We start from the raw sequence: 23,843 nt of genomic DNA, 5'->3' as shown, positions 1-23,843 counted from the left end.
AACATAAAGGAAAACCAGCTGGCTGCCAGCAGAGTCCACGATTACTTCCAAACATACTCTTCACCCATCCTCCCCTACACCAGTCTCTGCTGTTGCACTTTGAAAACCAGTGTCTGCTTAGTTTTTTTGTTTTTGTTTTTGTTTTTGTTTTTCCCCTGGGCTTTGAAGACTCTCTGTAAGAGGAATAATTCTGCAACATCGTTGTTATAGGACGATTTTGTTGGGGGTGAGAATGAAGCGACTTTATCAGAAAGTAAGCTTTACAATTTGTTCATACCCTGAAACAGGTGATCCAAAGTACTAGTAAATAGACTGTAACCCAGCAGGTACTTTTCACATATGAACTCCTTTCTAACCCCCACCCCAACACACCACACCCCAAACAGGCCTCTTACCCTAGTGCCTCAACCACTGCACACAACTGTGACTGCACAGTCGTCAGCTGCTGCCCAACCTGTCTGATTACCTCTGCTGACAGACCTCTCACTACCCGATGTGGCTGCTGACTCTACTGTTGGGACAGTGGTATTTGTTACAAATCCTTGTCTTGATGGTTCTTTATTACAGAGAAAATATTCCTATGAACAAATGATTTCAGTATCAGCTCTCAGTTCATCAGAAAAAAATATATTTTAAGATTTCAGAGAGAGAGAGAATACGTGTGTGTGCACGTGCACAAGCAGGGGAAGAGGGAAAGGGAAAAGCAGACTTCCCACTGAGCAGGGATCCTAATTCCAGGCTTGATCTCCAGACCGGAGAACATGACCTGAGCCAAAACCAAGAGTTGAATGCTTAACCAACTGAGCCATCCAGGTGCCCCAGGAAAAAATATCCTTAGATTCTTCAGTCTGAGCTCTCATGACATAGATTTCAAAATCTTTATCATACTCTCCCCACTGGATGTGCTTCATTGTATTAATTCCACCTCAAACTGAGTTTACTCAAGTTTCATGAAATGCTGTGAGCAAAGCTAAAACAACAGAACCATGATCTCCTTGCTCTCAGCACTAGAGTTGCATCAATGTGTTTAAAGATGCCAAAACAAAAAATAAATAAATAAAGATGCAAAAACATGGGACGCCTGGGTGGCTCAGCGGTTGAGCTGGTCCTTCAGCAACATAGAAATCACATTTGTGCCATGGCAGGGGTTCAAGCACTCTCGTATACTCATCCTCCTCTCCCTCTGATGGGGACGGTTTAAGGCTTCGGTTTCTGTTTGCCATCCTTGAAATAGGAAACGTATTTACTGCCTTTGGTGCATGTCCTCACTGGTCAGAACTGTGTGGAACCCACTCATTTCATTTTAAATATTTCTTTAGATAAACGGATTCTTTTTGTACTTAAACTTATTTAAAAGTACCTTTTCGGTATTATCATGTGAAAATATCACCAGCTGTCTTTAGAAGGAAAATGCAAAAATAGAAGGAAAGCTTAACAAATACATTAAGTTTTTTTATAATAAATTTATTTTTTACTGGTGTTCAATTTGCCAACATACAGAATAACACCCAGTGCTCAACACATTAAGTTCTATAAAAAAAAAAAAAAAAAAAAAAGAGTTGCTGGCCAAAGGTGTTATTGAAAGGAGAGGGGGGCATCAGAAGTTTCAGGGATGAATTTTATATCAAAACCAAAAACTTTTTAAAAGCATATTTAACGATTTTGAACATGTTTGAAAGGAGAATAACATCATTAGGATGTGGAGGCACCTGGTGGCTCAGTGGTTAAGGATCTGCCTTTGGCTCGGAGGCCTGACCCCAGAGTCCTGGGATGGAGTCCCGCATCCGACTCGTGGGATACGCGTGGCTATACAAAAGGACAGGTTTTCTTTGTTCTTTAGTGGATTGCTTGGGATATGCATCACATTCGCGTTTAATGCTTGTTCAAAAACGAAACTGTCTTCTACTTTGTGCAGAGAGGTTTTCTGGATTGGCTGCAGATTTTTAGTTACATTTTCCCAGCAAGATGGCACAGTGAACCAGGGCTGAGTCAGAAAAGGAAGCACCTGATTCCTAGCCAGCTGCTCTTTCTATTGGCCCCACTGCCATTTATGGCCGAAGGGGACGAGAATATGTCACCTTAAAATATGCCTCTTTGGCATATTATTTTGAGCTCGGTTTGTTTTGAAGAAAAGGCACACACAGGAGAAACTCAGACAAATGAGTAGAAGTTACCTAAGGTAACTTATCCTTTGTGATGTAAATGTAACATTTACATTTATAAGGGAAATCTCTCTGGGGAAGGGTGTCTCTCTGTACCAGGAAGAGGAGGAGGACTCTAACTTACCAAGAATGAAGGCAGGGATTCAAGCTTACATAACAGGGATGCCTGGGTGGCTCAGTGGTTGAGGGTCTGTCTTTGACCCAGGGTGTGATCCTGGGATGAGTCCCACAATGAATTCCCTGCATGGAGCCTGCTTCTCCCTCTGCCTATGTCTCTGGGTCTCTCATGAATAAAAAAATAAATAAAAATTAAAAAACCCACAAACTTACATAACAGCCTTGCTCTGGTTTGCTGTGCTCCCAGCAACTTCCCCTAACTGGCCTCTCCCTCCTATCCCCTACTTTTGTCTTTCTCTAGAGATGCTATTTAAGGTGGTGGCCTTAAATAGGAATTACTCAGTTTTTTTTTTCTGGGTATCTTCCACATACACAGGAGGTATATATTTTAGTAAACTTCTGTTTTCTCCTGTTAATCTGTCATTTTATTACAAGGTGGAGGGGTCTCAGCCTAGAAAGGTTGAGGGAAGTTTATTTTTCCTTTCTCACATGAACACAGTGTTTCATGTTTGTTATCGTGTATGGTGCAAGTCTTTTCTCCCTGCGATCAGTTGATCGGCTCCTCTAGAACAGAACTTATAACTAATACATTTTCTGTTATTTTCTCAAAGCGCCAAGGACATGGCATAGTCAATAAATGCAAGTTGAATCACTGAACTTGGAAAAATGAAGTCAGATGGATTGTGACCTTTACTCACTACAAAACTGTTAAAGAGCCAGCAGGACCTAAATGGAGTCGCGTATGCTAACGTCATCAAAATGAGATTTCATTTACATTTCTGGTTCTCCCAAAGCTGGAATCTTAAATTAGTCCCTCAGGAATCACTTAAACAGCACTAGTTGGCTCATCTTCCTGATGGGCCTCTGCTATTCTCTACAGGAAAGTGAGCTTGCAATAACTAACCAGCTTTTTTGCCTCATATAACTTCCTTATTCCCCTCCTTCTGTCTCTAAAAGCCTTTCACTTGATACAGCGCCTTGGAGCTCCTTTCTACCTGCTAGATTGGATGCTGCCCAATTCATGAATTATGGCATAAAAGCCAATAAGAGATTTCACATTTATTCAGTAAATTGTGGGCTTTTTAAAAGAGATTTTATTTATTCATGAGAGAAACAGAGAGAGAGGCAGAGACACAGGAAGAAGGAGGAGAAGCAGGCTTCATGCAGAGAGCCTGATGCGGGACTCGATCCGGGACTCCAGGATCACACCCTGAGCCAAAGGCAGATGCTCAACTGCCAAGCCACCCAGGCGCCCCTGGAAAATTGTGTTTTTTAATAGTTTGGTGGCAATGATAGGATCTTCTGATGACTTCAGGGACAATGAGAAATGCAGGTGTTGGTACCCATGAGCCTTTTGAGTCTGCCTCACTGTTTCCAAGCCATGGGTAAGTAAGTTCTTGATTCTAACTCTGCCATCTTTGCGATAAGCTCCAACTTGAATTGGTTTTCTAGTCTAGGGTTAACAGATTAGTCTAGATTGGCAGGAGGCTCTCACAGAGCTCCAGCTCTCAGCCCCTGCTCAGTCCAGGGCTTAGTGGGTCACCTTGAACCAGCAGATGCTTCTCCCTGGAGCCCAAGTCCATAGCCCTTGATTCATTCCACAGCCCCATTTGTTGAGATCTGCTGTTCAATCTCTGGTTCCATTTTAGGAGCTGCTGGTCCTGTACACCTAAAGCCTTCTCTTAGCCAGTCCATGGTACTATCTCTTTGCTTACTGCTGGTATCCACAGTTCTATTATCTTGGTTATTCTTGGTCTCTATTAATATGCATATGGCATAAAGGAACAAGAGATCTGTTATAAATGGAAATCTCAGAATCCACAGCCATCAAATTAATGGGCACAGGTTAAACACTTCAAAGCTGCTAGAGCATTTGCCATCTGATTGTAAGAATCTTATACAATGATAAATTGGTTACATAAAAAGTTAGAGGGACACCTGGTAACCTATCGATCTCAAAATTTCCATGCAGGAAGTACACTGTAAAACACCACATAATCTCCTAGCCAGTGGCTTATCCCTCTTATATATTAATTTGACTCCCAAAAGCTAACACTTAGAGAAATGGAATCCTCAAGTTTCAAAGCGTTGAGCGCTCCACCTTCTGGCATACCTATTTCTATATCCAAGAACTCTGATCTCAGAAGCTATAGATATCTATAAAAATGGCAAAATCTTACTAAGACAGCCTTACTTACTAAGACAATCTTACTTACTAAGACATCCCATAATTGCCACCAAACTATTAAAAATACGATGGCCACTATGGCAAACGTTCCAAATTGACAAGCTCATCTAAGAAGTACACTTGAAAACAAGGGCTCTTGGAAATTAAACAAACAGAATAGGATACCAAACTCAAAAGCAGAAGCCTCCAAAAGTCTTCAATATCCCAAAATGGCAGGCAGCCTGGGTCGCTAAGCAGTTTAGCGCCGCCTTCAGCCCAGGGTGTAAACCTGGAGACCTGGGATTGAGTCCCATGTCAGGCTCCCTGCATGGAGCCTGCTTCTCCTGCCTGTGTCTCTGCTGGTCTCTCATGAATAAATAAATGAATTCTTTTTAAAAAAAGATTCTGAAATGGCTTTATTGAAGAATTAAATGCAAAAGGTCAATGAAAAATTAAAGACAAAATGTCCCTGAAACAAAAGACTGACAGGATTCCTACTACCCCCCCTTCTTACCCTTTACCTGTGTACTCAGTCTACTAATCCTCTATTTGAATTGCCTTTCCACTTTGAAGAAATTACAAGACTGGTAAAAAAAAAAAAAATCCACCAAATTAGCAGCAGCCATACAGGTGATCTGATATTTACCCTGGAAGGAGGGCCCCCCTACAGGCCCAATATTTACCTCTAAGGGTTGATGGAACTCAAAAGGATTCTCCTATTAGCAGTTAGCAGTTATTCCCTTAAATAGCCAAGGGGAAACTAAAATTAATGGAAAACTTGTCAAATTCTGCTAAATATTGGAACTACACTCTAAAGCCCAGTTGTTCTGGAGCCTGAACAAGGGATTCTCAGAATATTGCAGAAGCTGGCCAAGGGTGAGAATTTTTACAAGTCACTTCTTCTGGATCTCTGTCTGTGATATCCAGTTGAGAGAGGAACATAAAATTTCACATCATCCCTTCCCGTTGGTTATTGGTCCTTCTTTTCCCAGGGACAGCTACTGCTCTCTGGTAGGTCTCATTTTGTGTCCTAAGAACATACCTTGGCAGGCAACCACGAAGGTGGAGGGCCCCCAAAAATGGCTGGACAGAAATCAGTTGTAATCCATTTGTGATTGGAAACCTACCATTTGCTAGCTTTCAGGGGAACTGTCTTTTGGGTGACTATCTCTGGGTGTGACTCTGGATCTTAGGAGGGAGTTTCTTTTGCACTCCTTTTTGAGGATGTCTCTTGGGTCTGTGGGGTTGTTCAATACTCCCAGGAATATTTTTACTGGCTGTCCCAACTGAAGCCCGATAAAATATTTGAAAGGATTTAAGAAGCTCTATAGTTCAAAATTGGCCAAACTGGAAGCTGGTATGCAGAACCTGATTTGAATTTTTTATGAGGCATTCTCCCCCAATCTAAATGTACCTAGAGAGAAAGAAAAACACTCCAAAGACAAAGCTCAAAATCTAGAACATAGGAATCTTTTCATTTTCATTTTGAATATCTTCTGATATAAAGAAGCCAACTGAACATAATGCAATTGGATCACTAGATCAGCCCTTTTGAAATCATTCATACGGCAACCCGATTATTTGATAAATTAAACTGTCTTTGTCTTACTATTTACAAGAACAAAAATACAGCTCTAAGAGCAAACCAAAATCTACCTATCCTTCTTATCAATCCCAAAACCTCCCCATCGCCTCAAAAAGTTTGTAGATATTGTAAAAATGATGGCTTTAAGAAACAGAAGTTCCTTCCTAGAGGAAGCTGCATTATTTCTCTGTGTTATTGAGATATAAAGGTCCTACGGTCTTCTCCAAAAATTCTTATCCAGGCCACCTCTTCCAAATGCAAACTTCAAAGAGATAATTTTTTATCAAAAGGGAAAAAAGGGGGAGGGCTATTTGGAAATTAGATGAATAAAAACTCTTAAGTTTCTGTTCCACAAATATTAGTAACAAGCCTTAGCCATCCAGTAGGTAACCTTAGCATCCCATCTGCCAGAAACACAATTTGTATCCAACCTTTCTTTTATAAACGAGTGAGTTTTGCATTATCATTTGTGTCTCATAGCTAAAGTTTTCAAATAGGAGCTAGAAAATCTGTTTACACTTGTCTGTATGTTTAGGTATGTCTGTGTGTGTATATTATGAAAGTGTGATTTTTTTTTTCTACTCCAAATGGTATTGCCATAATTAATTTGTAAAGTGCTCTTTTTAATTAAGGACAAACAAGTGTTATATAAATCATGTATATGCTCAGAAATCAAAACTAACCCAAATTTCATGTGATTTTGGATAACCTCTGGTAAATAGAAGCTAGTTTAAGTTTGTTGGTTTAATTTAAACTAGCATGTTCTTAGAGTTATCAGCATTAAATACAGTACTTTTACTCATTTACTAAAAGTCAAATAAGCTCATATCTCTGTTACAGAATCCGTCAGCAAGGATCATTTAAGATGATGGGTAGCTATTGAATGACTTGTGAACCTTCCTAACCTATCTAAACATAATAGTTAAGAATAAGTGAGTTACATAGACATAACCAAAGTTTGCAAATGAACTTTTCTACCATAAGTAGGCTTTAGGGTAAGTCTACTTATAAATACTTTCCAAATTTTTTGTTAACTAGAAACCTTAAAGTCATACTGAGATAGATTATGGGCATTCCGGGTTACCTAGGTCATTTCCAAATAAAGAAAAATACTGAAACACTGATTGCTGAATATGGAGTTTTCCATTTTTTCCTCCCCCCCTCCCCGTTTTTTTTTTTACACAGACACTAAATATATTGGGATCTAAACATGTTTGCACCACCTTGACAAATCTACCGTGAGGAAGAATATGCTTCTGGAAATTGTGAAATGTATTTATAAATTTGCTAATCACAGAATACAAGTGTAACAGACCAGCATTGCTTACTTCTCAGTTTTCATTAGGAATTTAGGATTCTGAGGGTTAAGAATTCTGATATATGTATTTAAAACTATTTAGAAATAATAGGGGTGAAGGGAAGTTACTGTGTATGAGAAGTAGGTAAGGGGAGTAGAGCAAGAGACTGTTCCATTATGAGCAAGAGGACATAACCTTAGAGGAATCTGGGAAAGCATCCAGGAGGCAGTGACCTCTCAGCTGAGATCTGAAGAACTACAGAGGTTGGTGACATAAGAGATGGGGAGAACATGGTCCATCCATAGTCAAAAATGTACCCCAAGGAGGGAGAGTGTCGAGCAGCTAAGGGTGAAAGAAACGTGTTGCAAGATTTGGAATGTTCAGGGAATGGAGAGGGGAAACTGGAGACATTTAAGAGGCCTTCATAAGCCATGTAAAACATGCAAACTGTACTAAAAAACACCATCTCAGGATCAGAGACCACTCCTAACTTCAACATCCATCCGTCAATCTTGCCTACGACAGAAAGAGTATTTCTCAAAATTATTATAACCATGATATTTGCAACTTGTCTCCGAAGTTAAAAATAATAATAACAGTGATGATGGGAAAAATAGGTTTCCCATAGCTATATGACTTTGTTGCCAGATTACTAACAAAAACACATTTCCTTCTGTGGACCTAAGTCTTAGCATTCGGACAGGCAGGCAGGCAGAGGCGGCCACGGTGGACAGTAAAAACTGTTGGAAATTCTGGAAGCGCTTTGCTCAGTGAGGGATGGCAGATGCCCTGACAAAGCAAGTGTCTCTAGGGTGCCCCCTGCCATGGGGGTGGGGAGCAGAAGTCATTTAAACCTAACTGTAAAGATTCAAGGGAGGCTTTTCCTTTCCTCTTGGCTCATCACCACCTTTACTACGCGATGCCTGGAATCTCTGCAGCCAGCAGGCGACATATGAAGGGAGCTGAAAAGCAGGAGCCGGAGCAGAGAGACAGAAGGCATCAAGGTCTTTGAAGAGGTCAGCGAGAGGCTGGCCACCCCAGCTGCGAGCCAACCACTCCCGTGAATGATCGTGATGTCGGAAAATACGCCCCTCAGCGCACCGGGCATCACGGTAAGGATGGGGTCCACCTGGGCCCACAGTGGCCTAACTGAGAAGGAAGCCCAGACAGCCTCGGGCGCGGAGCTCAGAGAAGCAGCGCAGGGGCTGATGCCCTGCAGGCTGGGATCTGGTCCAGCAGCTTAAACTTATTTTTTTTTAAGATTTTATTTATTTATTCATGAGAGACACAGAGAGAGAGGCAGAGACCCGGGCAGAGGGAGAAGCAGGCTCCATGCAGGACTCTATCCTGGGTCTCCAGGATCAGGCCCTGGGCTGAAGGCGGTGCTAAACCACTGGTCCAGCAGCTTAGAGGCGACCCGATCAAGATGTCGTGTGCGCTTTTAACCCCAGCAAGCTAGAGACGGAGACAGAGAGAGAGAGAGAGGACGCTACTGCTTTGAGAGGGAATGAATACATGATCCCCGCAGGGGAAGCCCAGCTACTAAAACAGAATTCCTTCTCCTCTGATTTTATATAAAACACGGATAAACGAACAGCTATGTATGAAACACGTGTTAAACCCCAGTTGATTTGAAAGCTTCTAATCTCCCTGCGTCCTCAGTGGTGCCACAGGAGCCTGACAGCCGAGGGCAGGAAGAGATCCCGCAGCCCCACCTGGTGCAAGTGCAGGCCCAGCCCCGGCGAGCCCCGGGCCCTCGGGAGAAGCCGCTCCAGGCTCCTGCTGCCGCCAGCGCCGCCCTGGGCCAGAGGGCCCGGGGAGGAGGGGACGCGGGACCGAGCCCGACTGTGCCAACCGTCCTCTAGGTTCTGGGAAGTCAGGCGGGGGCCTGTGGGCTCCACGATGCCTTCCTCCTCCGAGGGCCTAGACGGCCACGCACCTGTGGGAAGGCTCGGGTACCCCGGGGAAATGGGATAGTCGTGGATGCGGGGAAGGCTAATAAGCTTTAAAAGATGAAGTTTTCCAAAAAAAAAAAAAAGATGCAGTCTTCCTTTAAGTAGTTGGTATTTTTGTTTTGGATGATGGGAGCACTACAGATAGAGAACGGGGTCAAGTAAAGGTTTTTGGCTGAGAATCTGACAAAAGGAGCACAGCTCCCATTCCAGCCACCCATCCCCTGAAAGCACACGGGGTGAACTTTACAATTATTCTGGAGGCAGAAATGTCAGATGATCCAAGTGGAGGAAGAGAGAGGATACAACATGGTTCTGGTTTATAAAATTAATTGTCATGCGGTCACAACGGCTGGTCACTCTGGAGCCGCCACCCCCCTGTGGGAGATACTCCGTCACCAAGGGCTTTCTTTCACAGAGATTTTAGGGATCACGTAGTACAACCATCTTTTGAGCCTCACGATACTCTACAGGGTCTCCTCTGAGTGATCGCTCAGCCTAAACCAGACACGGAATCACAGGGAACAGAAAACCAGCAGTTTCTAAGCCCGATTCCTAAAAAGAATCTCCCCAAATAGGGACACACACTTGTGCACTCAAACATGCCTGCTCTTGGACGGAAGTGCCGTGTTTCACACCCACACCAATGGTGCTATTATTAATTGCAGTACTGACATGATGTTTAAACCTCAAATGACCATGGATCACACTTGGGTTGAACTGACAAGGTAGCTCCTCGAAGAGTCTGAAATTAGGGAAAAAGGAAAACTAGTGGTTCATCTTTATGTTTACTGGCCATTTTCTCAAGCATTTGACTCATCTAGGAAACCTAATGAAAACAGGGCAGCACTTCAAGGTAAATTTTTTCATGGCCAAGTTGGAACTCCAACGCCATGTTCCCAACCTGAGTACTGGACACTTCCCACCGCAAAATCCTGATTCTTGTGACACAAATACTGCAATGTTTAATGTCACCTAAAACAGATTTTCCCTGTGTATTTCTCCAAAGACAGAACATAAGATTAAACTGTATTAAAGTTCAGAAACAAATTTAGCAATTTACTGATTGATCTCTCTGAGGTGTGCTTTCTTTCAAGCCTGACTTCCAAATGATTGTGTGAGAGACAATGGGATTTGAAGAACCCAGAGGAAAATGGAATTCTTGGTAACTTTAGCATAACAAATCTTCATACCTATATTCATTGCATCTTTAAGGATAGTTAAGTTGTAATACTGTAAGTATTTTTAAATGTTTGTGAAATTTGTAGCACAGGATTTAGGATTGAGTAGATAGTACAGTCTCTTAAAGGTTGATATTTTCAATGGCAAATAGCTGCCAGATATGAAAAAAAAATAGACTGTCTACACACACACACATACAGCAGGTAACCCAAATTAAAAAAAATTCTCAAAAAATCCTCTTATTATTATGTAGTCAGGAAGTAGTAATTTCATTATTTATATTTCATTCCATACCCTACATTATATTTTTAAGAAATATTGTAACTACATACGGGATGCATGTGTCACAGGAAACCAAAGGTTGTATGCTTCTTGTGATACATCGAGTTCTATTCTAAAGGAATTCAGAGATAATTTTCCTCTGTTTAGTCCCTGTAGAGTATTTTAAAATACTTTAAAATTCATGGGAATAATCAACACTCAGAAGCATTACATCTTTGGCAATGAAAAACAGATTGAAGGATTTTAGAGCCTTTGCAGACTGCCACTCAAGCTTATTATTTATGAACTCTTTGCTCTTTAAAATTGAGAACAAAGCAATTAACTATAATTTCACACCTCCAGGAAGATGAGGAACAGAGTCTGCTAGCTATTGTAAATACCCAAGGGTATTCTTACACTTAAATTTATTGCATGGAAATTTTCCTCTTATTCAAAAGAAAGAAAGTGAATCTTTTAGTTTGTTCACTGAAAATAGTAGGAAACGCATGGCAATCTACTGCTAAGAAAATAAGTTTAATAGACCCCATTGTCCAGATCATCGCAAGGCCAATATTTTCGAACATGAAGCACAGAGGTAGACCATAATCAGGGAGGCAACGTGCTGGCTGGCTTGCTCACTGAATGCGGTGATCAGAACTTCACAAACACATGCCTTGGCAACAACAGTTCAGGTGTTCAGGTTACCGAGCATGGCACTTGCTGGGGGTCGGGTCCTCGATCCCCACGGTGGCTGTGCTATGCTCCTACCACCACGAACCACCCAGAGGCTTGAAGCAGGGAGATCAGGGAGGGTCCCCCAGGTGGGAAGGCATGGATTGGAGCCCGGGCCGTCGGACCAGCATGCGAGCACCCCTCTCTGTTCACGGCTCTCTGCCCAAACAGGAGTCCCCAGCAGGCGCAGGGAGAGGCTACACAGCATGGATGACATCTGTACCAAAACACCCCAACTCAACACAGGTGCCACCAAAAGAAAGTAACGGGATGTTCCTTTTGGAGAATAACAAAATGACTCACTTGGTTTTCATACTTTACAGCTGCTCAAAGAAGGAATTAGAATTGAACCAATATCCCTTACGCCTTAGACCTGAACATTATCCTCTCATTCTTCCTCTTCCTACTGCCTGGGGTAGGCCCCTGCCACCGCCTCCTCAACTATTACACTAGACTCCAACATCATCCTTCCAACCTCAATCTCCTGCTCCATTTAATTTTTCAGAGGGACTCTGCTCACGACCAGTCTGCTGCTCAAGGAAACTTCCGATGGCTGCTCCTGACCATAGGATGAAAGGTATACAACCCAGATGTCTTGGGTTCAGGTCCCAACTGGGCTCTCAACACTCTCCTTCCCTCTCTCATCAAGAAGTAACCACCAATCTATTTCCGTGCAGTTCCCCTCCCCCACCCCCACCTCACGACTAGTCCACAGGTACTTACCAAGAACATGCTACATTTAGTGGTCTGTGCTGGGGGGAGGGGGGATGGGACACCCTGATAAATGCAAATATAAATTCTTCATGGATCCTACCCTCAAGTTGCAGGTACTTAAGGCTCACAGGTACCATGCATGTACCTAGCTAAAATGAAACGACCCAGAAGACTGAGGGCAACTTTGGGGATTTCATCTAATCAGTTGGGAACTGTGTTTTTAGCTCAGCTATTTTAGTCATCTTAACAACTCAAGCAAATGAGCATATCTGGGGTGGAGACGGGGCTGGGTTCAGGCAGGGGGAGATTAAGGCCAGGGTGTTGACGTTCAAGGAGAGAAATGTTCAGTGACTTTCCCCCATATTCTGACTTCATTTCTATTTATTTTCAAACTTGCCCAAAGTTTATCCATTCAAGATAAGTGTATGTTGGACATTTCACAAAGGCAGAGCATGTGGATTCTAACATCTGAGGTGGTTTCTTGTTTACCTTTGCCATGGCAAGTCTGTGCATGACATGGTAGGGGACAGGAAAAAGGTGAGGGTCGCATACTGGCCATCACAGTGACTTGATTCTGTGAAGTGCGGCCATTCTGTGTACACCCGCACGTGGAGACAGCAGCTAAGGGAGGAGGAAACTGATCTACGGACGCCGGTCAGCCCTTCCCACAGCACAGGAGCCAGCTGGCTCTACCAGGTTGAAATGGATCCCACTCACTCCACACAGGGGTGACATCGCCAGCACGGAGCACATCTGTCAGCAATAAAATGCACGAAGGATCAACAGTAAATGGCCCTGCCTGCCCATTTTCCTATCGTTTTCCTGCATATATAAAATAATCAAACAGGTGCCTATGTGTTATACAGGTGATTGCCATTTAGCGTCAGGGAAGGAAAAATTCATCAACACACCCCTTCCCCACAGAGGGTTATAAAAAACACCCAGGAGGAAATTGCTCCTCAGATGTAAAATATTTGTTAGATTTGCTATTGTAATTATTTATTTGTAAGTAATTTTAATTTATTTTGATCTAGTCAATATCTATTTTTTTAAGATTTAATTTGTTTATTTATTCATGAGAGGCAACAGAGAGAGAGAGAGAGAGAGGCAGAGGGAGAAGCAGGTTCCCTGCAGGGAGCCCAATACAGGACTCAATCCCAGGGCCCCAAGATCACGCCCTGAATCAAAGGCAGACACTCAACCACTGGGCCACCCAGGTGCCCCTCTATTTGTAATTTTCAGACACAAATGGGTTTAATAAGATTAGGAACATGAGTAACAAACTTCAATCACAAAGCACCTGCGTTTTCTCTAGCTGTGTACCAAATTAGCATCAACTTAGCTGCTTAAAACAGCACATATTTATTTTCTCCCAGTTTCCATGGGTCAGAAGTCCAGCCACAGCTGAGCTGGTCCTCTGCTCACGGTCTCACAGAGCTGCAAACAAGGCATCTGTGGACCTACGTTCTCATTTGGAGGCCTCACTGGGAAGAATGTGCTTTGTGCTCATTCGGGTTGTGGTTAGAATGCAACACCTTGCAGCTGCCTGACTGCCCAGGTCTCTGCGGGATGGTGGCTGGAGGCGGCCTCGAGGTCTTAGGGGCTGCCTACCAGTCCTAGAAACCTCCTGTAGTTCCTCACCTCAGGGGCTTCTCACACACATGGCTACTTACTTCATCAGGTTCACGAGGGGAGGCTCTAGCTCCAGTAGGCTCTAACAGAGTCTTCTACAAGCTAATGTAATCTCAGGAATGACATCCCACTGTGTCTTCTCAGAAGCCCAGCACAGGCCCTGCCTACAATCGAGGAGGGGGCCCTGCACAAAGGCAGAAACATCAGGGACTGGGGATCACTTTAGGGTCTGTCTGCTGCAAGTTAAATGGACAACCTATTAAAACACATTTATATCCACTATCTCAGCACCTGAAATTAAAGGGTTCAAAGAAATGACTGATAAGCTAGACTTCATTAAAATTAAAAACTTCTGCTCTGAGACAATGCCCAAACAACAAGATGAGCCACAAACTGGAATACTGACCAAAGACACAGCTGACAAAGGACTGTCTGCTAAAACATGCATAGAACTCTTAAAATTCAATGTGATTAAAAAATGCACCAAAGACCTTAAGAGACACCTCACCAAAGTATATATACAGATGTAAAATAAGTATCTGGAAAACACTCCCTTGATTTTTCATCAGGGAAATGCAAATTAAAATTACAAGCTATAACCACACAGCTGTTAGAATGGCAACAATCCAGAACACGGACAACAGGAAATGCTGGCAAGGTCGTAGAGCAACAGGAGGGGGCAGCCATCACTAGGATGGGGGTGCAGGAGGGAGAATAAGGCGGCCACTTGGGAAAACAAAACTAAACCTACTCTGAGAATATGATCCAGCAATTCCGCTCCTTGGAATTTCCCCCAAAGAAGTGGAAAATGTATGTCCATATGAAAACATGGATGTGGTGGTGGCTTTATCCCTAACTGCCTAATATTGTAAGTAACCACGATGTCCTTCAGCAGGTGCAGATAGACAAACTATGGTCCATCCAGACCATGGCATATTACTCAGCACCAAAAAGACATGAGCTACCAAGCCACGTAGAGACAGAGAGGAACATCAGGGGTTGTATTAATGAGTATTTCTAAGTAAAATAAACCCATCTGAAAAGGTCGCATACTCTAGGACTCTAAGTATAAGGCATTCTGGAGAAGTTGAAACTATGCAGACAATCAGATCAGTGGTTGCCAAGGGTGAGGTGGGAAGACTAAGTGGAGCATAGAGGATTCTCAGGGGAGATAAATACTCTGTATGCTATCATGATGAAGGATATAGGTCATTATACCTTTGTCCAAATACACAGAATGGCCAACATCAGGAATGAACCCTCATGTCATCTTCCTACCTTGAATAATTATAATATGCAGAATAGGTCCATCAGTTATAACATACGTACCATTCTAGGAGGATGTCAACAAGGGGGAAGCCATGCATGTGTGGGGTAGGGAGTATATGGGAAATATCTATACCTTCCCCTCAATTTTACTATGAAACTTCACATTCTCTAAAATAATTTCTTTGAAGGGACACCTGGGTGGTTCAGCAGTTGAGCATCTGCCTTTGGCTCAGGGCATGATCTGGGTCCCAGGATCAAGTTCCACATCGGGCTCCCTGCGAGGAGCCTGCTTCCTCTGTGTCTCTACTTCTCTCTGTGTGTCTCTCATGAATAAATAAAATCTTTTAAAAAATAAAAACACTAAAGAAAACTAAAGAAATACTGTTTCTTTTAAAACACTAAAGGACTGATCGAGGTATGTGTAGGATAATATTTCCTGTCCCCATTTCCCAGTGATCCTATACAATGTCAAGTTCTTAAATCAGGGATCCTCATAAGGGGCTTTAAATACAATGAAAAACAGAGAATTTTTAAATTAAGGTTCCTGATTATGTCGCTATGTTTATCTAGGAACTTTGCATTTAAGAATTAACACTCTCGTGAACCAATTTTTTTTCTTAATTTGCTTCTAGAGAGTAAAATAAAAATCATATGTGATAAAAATAGAATCCTAGCCTTTTATATTGGGATGGAGCAGCTGCTTAAAATTCAGTCTTAGCCTACAGCCAACGGTGATATTTGAATGTCAGCAGATAACCTGGAGAGCAAACAAGTAAATACTGCATTCAATGATTGCAAATTATTATTTTTAAAAATCATCAAATTGATTGAAGCCTCTGATTTCTATACAGAGGCTTATATATTTAGGTCTAAAATTTTTGTAAATAGTCTGTAGTATAAAAAGTTAGTGAACAGTCCATTCATTCATTTAAGTATTTTAAACCTTTACTGAGAATCATCTAAATATATCAGGCATTATTCTAGGTGTTGGAAATTTCATAAGTTAGGTATTGGTACTTAACAAAATAACCCCCAAACTCAGGAGGTGAAAAAGAAAACACTAACAGTTTCTGAAGATCAGGAATCCAAGAGCAGTGTCCCTGGGCGTTCTGACTCAGGGTCTCCCATGGGATGGGCATCAAGATGGCAGCCAGGACGTTGGTCATCAGAAGGTTCCCCTGGGCTTTTAGGATCTCCTACTAAGGCCATTCATGTGACTATTGGCTGGAGGCCTCAATTCCTATGTATGCTCCTCCCTAGAGCTATTCATAACGTGGCAGCTGACTTTTCCCTTGAGTGAGCAATCCAAGAGAGCAAGTACACAACCAAGCAGCAGTTATTTATAACTTCATCTCAGAAGGGACACACTATCCTCTCATCTGTATTAGACTGGTCCCAGACACCAACCCTGGCCCAAGTGGGAGTAAACTGCAAAAAGGTGTGAGTCACTGGGAACCTGGTACTCTCAGTAAGACATGAACGAGCCATATCAGAACAAGTATCATTATCTTACTAGGTCGGCTTTATATCTGATGATAACCAGGAGTCCTTGGTGCCAATAGGATGAATAAAGAGCATGCACGGGAGCTGGGTAATATCTGCTTGTGTCAAAACACTCAGTCTGTAGCCATCATTCCATTCTCCCCAAGATTAGAGCATCGTGCCTCTCCTCTGCTCACCATATTCCACCTCTGGACCTCTTTCCCAGCCTGTGAGATAATGCCCATTCTTCAAGTATTATTTCAAATGCCGCTGCCTCCATAAAGGTGTTCAACATCCCCTCTTAACCCAATGTTACTCTCTTCTGAATAAGGTTTCAAATGTCTCTTACACCAACTATAACCTTCCCCCTACATTGTAATTATTAATCTAAGCATTTCTTCCCACTAATCCAGTTTCAACATTGTGTGAGGAAGGACAGGGTCTTCTTTCGTCTATGTCCAGCATGGCAGGTGTTTCACCGATTGCAGAAAACAGTGCATTACTGTGTGAAGGGAGATATATTGACACAGCAAGCTGTCGGAAGGACTCACACACAGGGAAGGGCCCAGGCGACAGGAAGACATGAAGGCAAAGGGAAAAATACGTTTTGAGGCTGAAGGTAAGACAAATAATTACAGAAATATCTTTTTGAGGACAGCTCTATCCACCACATTGACCGTATTGCCTGCATGCCTTTCCCCCAAACTCTCTAGTGAAGCAAATGCTCTACTAACTGGCAACCTTCTTGACATCTACATGGGTTAAACCGCATGAACTTCACAAAATTTTAAGTTTCTACTCATTTCCATCTTCTTTTGAAAGTACAGACATCCAGACTGAAAAACCATTCCATCTCCATCACATGGTCTATTCCTGAATCCTGCTTGACATACCATCTTCTCATATAGAATATTGGGCCATATTATATCCTAACATATCAACAAACCCAGGATTTATATTCCAATCCATTGAAACTCAACAGAATCATGTTAAATATTAAACATAAACTGAGATCTGAATCTGCTTCTACCACTTCATCTCAGTCTGTGTCACTTCAAAGTTACTGTCATTCCCTTCAGCATGTTGACCCTGTCATAATGCCTGTTCTTTTCCATTGGGTGGTCTGGGATGGTTTGTGTTCATCATTAAAGTAGGTGCCTATTAATGTTTAGAAGATAATAGTATTTTAATCAGTAACTTACATTGAATAAAAGAAGTAATATCAGTTAGTAAAGAAGGAATGGCATTACATCCTGACCCATTTTGGCCTCTATTTGATTTACAAAGCCCTAAATAATCTAAACCACATCTCCCCTAACTTCAATTCTGCCTCCCTCTCAGCACCCTGGCTCCCTTTCCATTTCTCAAATATTCAAAACTTTGACCATTGACAATCTTCTCATATTACTTCCTTTCATTTTTCACATGGAAGACTGGTCATCACTGAGTCTTGGTTTATTTTTAAGAGACTAGAGAGAGAGAGGCAGAGACACAGGCAGAGGGAGAAGCAGGCTCAACACAGGGAGCCCGACATGGGGCTCGATCCTGGGCCTCCAGGATCAGGCCCTGGGCTGAAGGCGGCGCTAAACCGCTGAGCCAACCAGGCTGCCCTGAGTCTTGGTTTAAATATGAATTCCTTGAGGTACTTTCCATAACTACAATTCTGAATAGAAGCCCAACTAAGTTATTCTCTATCATAGCACTCAAATGTAATTGTATTATAATATAAAATTTAAATTTTTCCTTGTTCACTTACTTATTGACTCCCTCAATAAGGAGGGAGATTTGAGTTCCCAGGGCAATGGTCTTCCTCCCCCTGCCTTATAACCAAGCATAATGTGGTGTGCTTAGAGCACGGAGGGAATTCAGGAATACTTTAGAAAAAAATGAACAAATAGGTCATCAATCAAACACCATCTTTTGCTACTAATCCTTCATAAAATTTCACCCTGCATTCCTGAGCAAACATTTTAATTCAGTTTTACAGAGTTTTTGTGTTATCATTCACCCAAATGATCCGCCTATCTAAAGTACATTTTAGGAAATGAAGTGAAAGCCATCCCCAGGATGGGACACACCACAGAGACCTTGGGCGGACATGCAGGGCAATAACGTGCCATCACCGAGTCTAGGATGGAAGAGAGCCACCAGTCTGAAATAAAGCAATTTCCAGAAACTGAAATGGAAAGAACACTTAGAGAATGTCTCTTTGAAAGAAATGAGAGTGTGAAGGTGCCAGCTAAACATCCATCCCAACTGTGCTGCAGAGAATGGAGAGGTTTCAAATTTTTATTAAACCACACAGAAAAGACAATAAACAACCGCAAAGTCACAGAGCAAAAGTGATTGGACCAGCCTAGTAGCCTCATTTTTCTGTCCTCTCATTGTCCTTTTGCTTTCCCATCTCCTTCATTCTGTACTCAGCATGAAACTCTTCTTATCCTTGTCTTCCCTGCCCTGTTTGTGACGAACCTTCACCTGGGCATGCACACAGCCATTATTGTGCACTAAAACACATGCATACATAAACTTTATAATCTTAAAAAAAAAAAGGAAGAAATAATGGGTGCCTAAGTGGCTCAGTCGGTTAAGAGTCCCCCTTCAGCTCTGTTCATGACCTCAGGGTCGAGGGGATCAAGCCCTGTGTTGGGCTCCCTGCTCAGTAAGGAGCCTACTTCTTCCTCTCGCTCTGTCCCTCCGACCTTGTGTGCTCTCTCTCCTTCAAATAAAGTAAAATACAAGAAGCTATCATTTTGGGAATTAACATTTTTTCTGTTTGCCTTACTTTACAGAAATCTTTTCCCTGGTTTTTTTTTTTTTTTTTAAGATTTTATTCATGAGACACACACACAGAGAGGAGAGAGGAGAGAGAGAGGAGATAGAGAGAGAGAGAGGCAGAGACACAGGTAGAGGGAGAAGCGGGCTCCAAGCAGGGAGCCTGACTTGGAACTCCATCCTGGGTCTCCAGGATCAGTCCCTGGGCCAAAGGTGGTGCTAAACCGCTGAGCCACTCGGACTACCCAGTTTGTTTGTTTCTATCGTGGACATCCTGATGTCTTGCTGGTATTTTGTATGGGATGTAATAAACTCTGAATCATCCTAAAGTAGAATATTATGATTTAGGATTAAACTTGGATATCTAGAATGTATGTATGTTTTACTACCTCTATGGAGGATGGATGAGAATACTTCACTATTCCTAAATAAGCTTTTGAATGCGGACTTAAAGCCACCAAGATATTTGATGAATTGAGAAACTTGCTGATACTAATTTCTTTACAATATTTCTAACAAAAATAAATTATCATCTACTTCAATGATCCCCAGCAATGCTTACACAAGCCCTACAGATTTGAAGATAGGCTTAAGTCTTTAAAAATCAAGTGCTCTAAAATTACAAACCAATTTAAAAGTGAGAACAAAGAAACCAAGCTACCAACTTTTATAATTAGTAGTTCACTCAGAGCTACACTTTTTGATAGATCAATATTATTCATTTTACAGATGAATAAGTCTAGACATAGCATTTTCCAAGTTTGATTAAGGTCATATTTCCAATTAGGCAACAGGCCAGATATCAAACTATAAACCTTACTGTGCCTTGGTCGGCTCTTTTTCTAAGATAATTAATTTAGAGAGTCCATCTGTAGTGGGTTCAGTAGTGTTGCTCCAAATTCAGGTCTACTCAGAATATCTCAGTGTGATTTTATTTAGATATAGGATCTTGGCAAAATTAGTTAAGAATTAAAATAAGACCATACTGGATTAGGATGGGTTCTAAATCCAGTGAGAGTGTCCTCAGAAGACGTATAAAAGTATGCCCAGGAGCACAGGAAGGAAGGCCATGTGAAAGAGATGGGAGGAGGAGATGGGAGGCTTTGCCCACAAACCAACACACATCAAGGATTCGCTACAACCACCAGAAGCAAGGAGGGAAGGGTGGGGCAGCTTCTCCCTCAGAGCCCCCAGAAGACCTGACCCTGCCAATGCCTTTATTTCAGACTTCTTGCCCCCAAAACTGTGAACGAATCCATTTCTGATGCTTTAAGCCACCCCATTTGGGGTATTTTGTTACAGCGCCCTGGGAAGCTAGAGCACCATCACTTATAGAAAAGGATGTTTAGTTACTAACGAAAACCATTTTCTTCATGAAGCCAAATGGCCATTGATTCTAGGGTCTCTTGATCTATGTAATAATGTGAATTGTTCTGTGCTGAATCTGGAATCTTTGAGATATCAGAATCATTTACAGTGTTTAGATTAACTCCCTATTTCCATTCGCAACTGCAAACAGAATAGCTAATGTTATGGCCGGTTCTCTTTCTAAATTCCTCTCCTGACCTTGATTTTTCTTAATAGTTGTATTTAAATGCTCTTCCTTTTTCAAAATAATTGAGTTGCAAACTCATGGAGGGCAAAAATCAGGTTTATGCACGTTTAGCAGATTACCTGTTGGACCGAACCACTGAATACACTCACCGCCTTTTTATCGAACCAAACCCCTGGAGAAAGTTCCAGTGTTCCACCGGTCTCTAACCTTCTGAACCCAACAGACCGCCTCCATGAACAGAAACTCTCCCGGAGGCTGAGAAAGAGAAGATAACAGTACCTTCTTTGAAGATTTCCAGGATCTCAAGGCAGAACAACTGCCCCTCAGCCCACACGAGCCCGAGTCCTCCATCTGTCCTTCTTAGACTGAGTCTGTCCTTCGGCGCGTCGGTCATGGAGCCGATATACTACATCAGGTGGATTATCCTGGCGACCTGCCCCTCTTTTCACCCGGCTTCTCCAACCATGCCCGTCCCTTCCCTTTTATTTACAATCCTATCAAGATGACCTTTTCCTAAACCCATGTTAGCAAATATCTAGGACCTAATTCTCCAGAGAAAAACAGTTAAGAATAAGTTACAGCCCCAAATTTAACATTTAGAATCGGTCCTTTCATCCAGCACTTAAACACAACACCGCTTCTTTCTTGGCTGTCTACTTTATGGTCCTTGGGGCCCAGAGACCCCAGCCAGCGCATGGGAGGACAGGTCCACCTGCCCCAGGGGCCACCTGCAGGAAGCCAACCGGCCCCCCCCGCGGGCCTCGGCAGCCAGGCCGGGAAGCCGAACAGCAGCGCCTCTGGCAACCGTCCCCAAACTCCTGGGACTTGATTAATAACTGACCGTTTTCCTCGTTTTGGCCCTCACTTCCAACTTAGGACCCACACGACAGAGGCGTAGCCAACGCACCAGCAGAAAGCAGCCCTCCCCACCCACACAGGGGCTCCTCAGGGCAGCCCCCACCACAGCCTCCCCGAGCCCACAGCCTCCAGCCAGGGCCGCTGGCATCGTGGGCTGTTTGCACCATGAAGCTTTTCTTCTCTGTCTGCCTTGGAGAATCTGCCAAACGTGCGAGAGGGTAGCGGACTCCCTGGAGGAGTAACTCTGAGCAAGTAGCTCCTGCCTGTGCTCGTCCAGGTGGCTGGCACTTATTTCCACAGGGGAGCCAGAAGCAACGTTCCCGCTTGATTGGCACTTGAAGAGATTGCGATGTGACTGTTCCCTACGCAGAACCACAAATCCTGCTATTCCTGGTTTCGGGGGCTGATTCTTTTCAGTAACGTGGGCCTATATAATAATTAGTCCCCTGTCTCAGCATATATGCTGTACTCCTTATCCACCTTTACAAATACTGGCATAGGGCAACTTGACTCCCAGGTTGTGTTATGTAATACATGGGATTCATTTTATTAGATTATCTCTTAATTCTTGCTTGCATTTTTACTTCTACTAATTTCATTTACTTTGCTGCTTAATTTTATTGCTACTAATTTAATTCTATTAATCTATGTGGATTCCAACCTATCAGAAATGCCAATATGCTACGAATTGAAATATAATCATGTAAGGATTAGATCCTTATTTTCCATGTGTGTCATGTTCACATGGAAAACTCAGAAGTGATTTCCCAACAAAATTACTCAATTACTCAGGAGGCTGCTGCATTGCAAAGAGAAACAGCTGGTCACTCAGCCACACAGGACATCGCTGGACGGCGTACAGCAACTCCCTACCTCAGACCAAGGCATCAGAGGACAAAGGCTGAGCGAGTGTCTCCAGCTCCTTCCATGTCCCATCTTTCACTGGTCAAAATTTTCCCTACTAGGAGTTAACATTTCCAGCTCTTGTCATCTGAGCATTTCAGACGTTTACTGGTAAAGCCATAAGGCACACTCTGCTGCACCATATGGCACCACTTCCTTCTTGCCCAGAAGTAGTGGGAGCAAACAGAGCCTTGGTGGATCCATCAAGTCAGAACTGCTTGCTGTAGCTTCTGGGTCTCTCATCCAGTGGTGACATAGGAGTCCTTCCAGATGCCAGCACTCACCTTGGGGGCCGAAGAGAGCCCATGCTACTAGTAGGTGATGTCTCAGAGGCCACAATTTGGAGGTGGCAGCCAAAGCAGAGACTCACTCCATAAACAAGTAGTCAAAGCTCAAGACACAACGAGACCAAGAAACATGTGATCCTTACACATTTAACATGAGGAGATACAATCAAAGTGTCAGCACAGTAAAACATCCTGAAAAAATCATTCTATACAACTAGAAATAGAAAGCTGTAGTACCCCAGAATTTATGTTACTGGAATATATAGCCACCTGTCCTCCCAACAGAGCGAGCAGAATAAAATCAAAATATTTAATAATGGCAACGTCCAAACCATTTGTCCTCAGCTGGTGTCGGTACAGAGAAGTAACAGTGAAAATTGAGTCAATCTACCCCCTCAGATTAAGGACTGAGGTTAGGCTGGCCAGGCCTAAGATAAAACATAGAGAACACAAGACATTTCCAAAGCTTGAAAGTAGTTATTTTGGGGGAAAAGTACGCTATCACCTTTGACATATAAACATATTCCTACACATACAACAATGAAAGAGCATCCATTCAAGGAAAAGTCATGCTAAATGAGCTGCCACAGTATTTACCTGTTTAACTGAATAATACTATTGATATTTTAATTAATATGCATGTGTTACAAGAACTTAGGGAACCTCAATTGGAAAAGGATTACCAAGTGAGTCTGCAGGTCAGTCTCTGAGTTATGAATGAATTAGGTCGTGGAGCCCATGTGCTCTTGTAAGATTATGATCATCAAAAATGGTCCTGAAGCATATTAATAGGAGGACATTAACGCTGATACATATGGGATATGCAAATATTTGGCGATCAGATTACTTTCCCTCTGTAGGTGTCTAATTCCCATGGCTTGTAGCACAGCAACGAGCTCCTTTGTGTTCAAC

General features: G+C 42.6%; 1 protein-coding gene across 5 annotated transcripts in view; it reads right to left on the bottom strand.

Moving 5' to 3' along the window:
* SYCE1L (synaptonemal complex central element protein 1 like) overlaps positions 1-23,843 on the bottom strand; it is a 72,452-nt gene that overhangs the window by 29,918 nt on the left and 18,691 nt on the right. The window lies entirely within an intron of this gene.

The sequence above is a fragment of the Canis aureus genome, chromosome 3 (assembly GCF_053574225.1).
Source record: "Canis aureus isolate CA01 chromosome 3, VMU_Caureus_v.1.0, whole genome shotgun sequence".
Taxonomy (NCBI): domain Eukaryota; kingdom Metazoa; phylum Chordata; class Mammalia; order Carnivora; family Canidae; genus Canis; species Canis aureus.
The sequence above is the reverse complement of the archived record's forward strand: the minus strand, read 5'-3'. Positions and strand labels throughout refer to the sequence as shown.